The 5,924-nt window shown below is 36.4% G+C and overlaps 1 protein-coding gene across 1 annotated transcript in view; it reads left to right on the top strand.

Annotated features, from left to right (window-relative positions):
- The first annotated feature begins 5,278 nt into the window (after positions 1–5,278).
- Positions 5,279–5,924, top strand: part of LOC117174822 (52 kDa repressor of the inhibitor of the protein kinase-like) — a 53,591-nt gene continuing 52,945 nt past the window's right edge. Inside the window, exons 1-2 of the transcript XR_004467374.1 lie at positions 5,279–5,367; positions 5,504–5,671. The gene's annotated coding sequence lies outside the window, so the exon portion shown is untranslated. The remainder of the gene's footprint in view (positions 5,368–5,503; positions 5,672–5,924) is intronic.

The raw sequence follows: 5,924 nt of genomic DNA, 5'->3' as shown, positions 1-5,924 counted from the left end.
ATAACCTGAAAATTGACGTATGCATGAAATTAAGAATCACGCAATAGATCCAAATCGCCAATTTCTTCAATTTCTTTTAAATGGGGAGCAAGATATAAATAGAAGACCACTGAAGTCTTCCGAAGCCTTCAGATCGGCAATCAACGTACAGCAGAACTCCGAGGTCGAATCGTGCATTTTCGGCTTACATACGAACTGACAGTGGTAATCATGCATTTTCTGTTTTGCGGCTCCCAAACGGTAGGTATGGTGGGGGTAAATTTCATCCACGATCTGGCACCTGGCGGGGGACGATTCCCCTCGTGCGGCATCGTTGCGGCGTTTCAGGTCTGTGAGCTCTGTCTACCTCTGGGTATGCTGCCATTTACTCTCCCTTGATACACTTGTTTCGTTAGTCGTTCATTTGGCATTCTCTCAACATGCCCGAACCATCTTAACCGATTTCTTTCCCATGTGTCTACTAGTGTCTCTTCTGCACCACATTCTTTTAGAATTATCTAGTTACTTACTTTGTCCATCAGAGTTTTCCCGCATATTATGCGCATGAATCTCATATCAATTGCGTTAATTTTACTCTTATCTATTTCTTGATAGATTTATGTCTCGCTACTGTATAGTACAGTCGATACAAATATAGAATTATGTATTGCCATTTTAGCTTTATTTGATATATCTTTACTTCTGATAAGAGGACCTGCTCTACAAATAACCTTCTTACCTTCGTTTATGCGCCAATCTAATTCCTCATCTATCTTCCCGTCCCTAGTAAATAAGCTACCAAGGTATACGAACTTATCAACTTGTTCAATTCTCTCATCATTTAATAAAATGTTGCATAGTGTTTTCTCACTCTTTTCTTCGACAACCGTAGTTTTTGTTTTATTTGCGTTAATTTTGAGGTCCATGCTCTTCATGCTTGCATTCTGTTTATTCAACATTCTCTGTAAGTCTTCGATTGACTCTGCCATAACAACCTTATCATCTGCGAACGCTAACCCACGTACCCTTACTGTTTCGAGATCCACACCCTCTTCGTCGAAAAGAGCCATTCTTAAACACATGTCCATAAATAATATAAATAACCATGAAGACATAACGCATTCTTGTCTAACTCCTTGAATAATATCGAAACAGACACTAAATTTCCCATTCACCCTCACACTCGCTTTTCAACCCGTATATATTGTTTTTATAGCTTGGAGGAGTCATTCATTGACTCCATACTCTTTCAGGACTTCTCAAAGTTTACTTCTATCTACCTTGTCAAAAGCTTTTTCAAGGTCAACAAATGCACAGAAAACTTTTTTTCCTACTCTCAAACATTTTTCTGTAATTTGCCTTAAGGCCATGTGACGAGAGGGTCACGTGACCATACCTGGTCTTCAATTTTTCTTTCCCAACTTACGTCTAAACGAAATGAGGTATCGCTTTAAAAGTTTTGGAAATGAAAGAGGAGGTAATAAAGTCCATATCTCTGCTTTGTTCGGGTGGAAATTTTTAGAAAAAATTTTTTTTGAAGAAAATACCAGTGGAAGTTTTCTTTCCCAACTTACATCCACACGGAATGAGATAACACGTTAAAAGTTCGGCACGATAAATAGAAGGCATGCAAGAATCTGTCTCTGGTTCTAACTAATTAGAATAGTGAAAAAAGTTTTTTTTTTATAACTATTTTGGAGAGATACCAACCGTGCTGTCGTCAAACCCTGCAAGCAATTTGCAATGTTGCGAATGGGCTAGTTATGAGGTTTATATTGAACAAAGTGGGGCAAAACAACAAAAATCGCTACGAACATTATGCACAAATAATTCAAAAACTAATGTTTGCGCTTGAAATGCAAATAAACATGTTTGGTCTGACATACGTATCAGTCTGGTATCAGCTGTGTCAAAGCAGCACTAGCGCAGCGAGTAGACAACTTCGAACTTCTAGGGGTCTGTAAGTAAAGCAGATTGCATGATTACCGTCAGAGAAAGGTAAAAGTCAAACTTCTGCTGTAAAATATAAATGTATCTGTTGAAAATCATTATTTGCATAAATAAACTTTTTTCTTCCTCCAGCTCTTTGCAAGACCATAAACGATCCTTTAATATTTATTAGCATTTCCCGAAAAAAATTTCCGCGTTATTTAAACTTTTATTTTTCAATATGGGTGAAAAAATATTGATCTTAGGGCTGACTTGATCAGCTGTTATACTCATCACATTGCCTTAAGCTAAATATTTGATTTGTACATGACCGTCCTGGCATAAACCCACTTTGGACTTCCCAAATTTTTGCTTCTGTTATTTTGATTACCCTACGAATATGTATTTTGGAGTATATTTTACTCACGGTACTTAATAAGCTAATCCCTCTGTAATTGTTGCAGTCGCTTTTATCTCCTTTCTTTCTTATATTGGTAAGATAGTCGCTTTTTTCCAATCGTCCTGGACGTCTCCCATCTTGAAACATAAATTTAGCAATTCGCACAGTCTATGTGGTATGTACTCGCCACTGTGTTTGAGCATTTCAGCATTGATACAGTCTACGCCAGCAGCCTTACCATTTTTGAAGTCCTTAATTATATCCCTAACCTCAGTGACACAGAATTTTCTTAATTGAGTTTTCTAACGCATCGTGTTCAACATCACATTTGTGGTGTCCTAGAGATTCATCTCCGAATTGTCTCCTAAAATAGTCTCTGAAAGCCTCTAGTATTCCGTCTGCATCATATACGTACCATTTTCCCCCTACTATTTCTCATGTTGCCAAGTTCTGTACTTTTGTTTCCTTTCATTTTTTTATAAAGCCGTTCCTTGCTTCCTTCAAAGTCGTTTTGTATTTTCTTCACTTCTTCTGCTCTAATTGTATCTTTACGTTCTTTAACTAATCTTTTGAGTATCCTGTTTTCGTGGCTATAATCATTTCTACGTATATTTCTTTCCTCATTGCTAAGACCTGCGATGTTCAAAGTTCTCCTGTACGCTTCTCTCTTTGCATTTTAGGCAGTCTGAATTTCATCATTCCACCATGCATCACCAGACATTCTTCCTACAACTGCGGTACCACACACTTCGATCGCACATCTAACAATGATATCCCGTAATTTTGTCCATGCGCCCTCTATATCTTTCTTTTTTATAAGCTTCTCCCATGTTGCCCTATCTATGCTTTTGATTATCATATTTTGGAAATCTATTCGCACATCCGGTTTCTGTAGGTTCTCAATTTTGATTCGTGTCTTTTTTTCTTGGTTCTCTTTGTTCTTCATCCCCGACGTAAGTTAATTTTTGAGATCAGAAGGTAATGATCAGTATTGCATTCATAACCCCTCATGACCCTTGTATCTTTGACTAACTCTTAGACTTTCATCCGCAACAACAAAGTCAATTACACTGCGGCTATTTCTTTTAGACCAGGTGTACATGTGGGTCATTTTATGCCTAAACCAAGTATTTGTGATAAACAGACCCCTTTCTAAGCATAGAACAACTAATTTATCTCCGTTATAGTTTGTTCTTGGATCCCCAAAATTACCTAGTACTCTTTTTGTATCTTGGTTTTGGATGCCCACCCATATCTTCATGTCTCCTAGTAGAATTATTCTTTCCCCATATTCGCAAATATTTATTGTGTCTTTTAAAGTGCCCCAGGAGGCGTCTTTTACTTCTCTGGGATCACTATCAACTGCCGCGTAGCATGCTATGACAAATAGTCTTCTGATTCCTACTTTCATTCTAGCCCACATCAATCTGGGACATACGAAATCATGGTCTCCGAAATGCTACTTTGCTCTTTCATTCAATATCAGACCTACTCCTTGCCTACCATGTGATTCACACTCTACTCCTGACCATATTTCAAATCCGCATTTCAACACGCCGTTTTCTATGGCATTAGTTTCGCATCCCTTGTGCTTTGTTTCAGGCGCATATAGAATATCTAGTTTCCTGACGTCCATAGTTTCACGCAATTCTTTTACCTTGAGACCATTTACCCCCTAGCATTCTAAACACCCAATTTCCATTCGTCTCCTGAAACATGACCTTTAGATTTTCCGTGTGCATGCCTTTTTTCAATTAAAGTTCCAGTCCTTTCCAAGGCTATTTTGTAGTTTGTATTATTCATTGTTTAGATTATACGCCCAACCATCACCTTTATGCAATAAGTTTACTTTTTGTGTCGAAATCTTGTCAAAATTAAGTAACAAATCGTCATATCGTGGAGTTTGTAGTTATAACGTTAGTCCCACCAAACTTCAGTTAATAAGAGAGGGTTGGGAGAGGGAGGGTAGGCAGAACTGGAACCGAGAAAGTCCTTTTGGGTTTGTGCTTTTTTAATTTTTTTAAATACAAAATTAAATTATTTTGTTGAAAATTCATATGTTTGTTTTAAAAATTTATCATTTTTCATTGAAAAGAAACTTTATTGTGAAAAATTTGTAGCTTCGGCTTGAAATAAAAAATTTGATTGAAAGTTGAACAATTTGATTGAAAATTTATGGATTTAATATCAACTATTACATTTTTAGTTATAAAAGCAAAGGTTTCGCAGAAAATTCGTATTTTCGGCTCGTAAATTCAATATTTTGATTAAAAATGGATGTATTTTATTGAAACTTCGTCTTTTTTGTTAGAAAATTCATTTCTTTCAGTCTTGTATTTTCTTGACAGTTCATCTTTTTTAGTTAAATCCAACCCTTTTTTTTATTTATTACGTTTTTTGGAAATGTAAACTTACATTTTTAGGTCAAAAATTGTTGAAAATTGTTTGAAAGTTGAATTACTAATAAATTGAATAAATTGGTAATTTATAATTATAATGATATTGGTTAAATTTTCAACCAAATTGATGAATTTTTCAAGAAAAATTATTGAACTTTAACCAAAAACAAATTACAGTAGACTCTACGACACTTCTCGCTACGATACTTCTCGTTTCCCGATTTCAACTTCGTTCGCTTACCCTCACTCCTTGTCTCATCTCACATACACGCATTCGCGGCCGGCTACGCCTACTGCGCCAAACGCGGCTTGACGCAGGAGAGAGGGTTATCTGACACTTTCTGTTCGCTTCCCCTACAGACCAAAAAACGAGAAGAGTATTGTAGAGTCTACTGTATTAAAAATTTAAAGTCAAAATACTATTTTTTAAATATTTCGTATCGCATTTTGTAATTATTGTAATCTTATAGTAATTTAATAATATTAGTCAATAGAAACTTATTAATTATATATTTTTAGGATCTCCAAGAGAATATGACGACTCTGAGAACAGCGGTAGGAGTTCAGGGCACGCCAGCATCTGTTTGACCCAGAAAGAGCCAAATGCGTCACCAGACGTGCAGCCTTTACCTAGGGATGTGCAGGAAGTCTACATAAGTGGTAAGACTCGTACACTTTTTTAAAACGCAATTCAGTTGAAAATACAACTGATAGGGTGAAAGTTTCATAATTCTTAATAATCATAAAATCTAAGTAAATGTCTATATTTCATGTAACGTTTTATTTCCCGTTAAAGGAATGAATTTCGGACCAGAGGAAGAAGTTATTTGTACTCGGACTCTCAAATCTTCTCGAAAAGTCTCATCATCCACTCCATCTTCTGCTCGTCCTATATCACGTGCCGATGGACGTACACTGAACCTTCACTTCAAATAACAAGCTGCCAATATGCCGTGTACAAAAGGTGAGGTTAGAGGGAGGCACGGTTTAGAAGGCGTAAGTGACAAGAAAATAAAAGCGGAACTAAAAGTACAAATTCTTCGGTAAATAATGTTTTTCTTGATAAAGACAAGATAAAATTGAAGAGATTCACAGGCAAAGGGAATTAGCATTGCTCGTATAAGGCAAGAAAGCAAGAATTAATAGAATTAACTTATAGGATTAATGTATTGGATGAGTAATACGTTGTTCACACACACACACACACACACACACAC

Source organism: Belonocnema kinseyi, chromosome 6, assembly GCF_010883055.1.
Source record: "Belonocnema kinseyi isolate 2016_QV_RU_SX_M_011 chromosome 6, B_treatae_v1, whole genome shotgun sequence".
In the NCBI taxonomy this organism is placed as follows: Eukaryota; Metazoa; Arthropoda; class Insecta; order Hymenoptera; family Cynipidae; genus Belonocnema; species Belonocnema kinseyi.
Note: the sequence above shows the minus strand (reverse complement) of the source record. Positions and strands in the feature narration are given on the sequence as shown.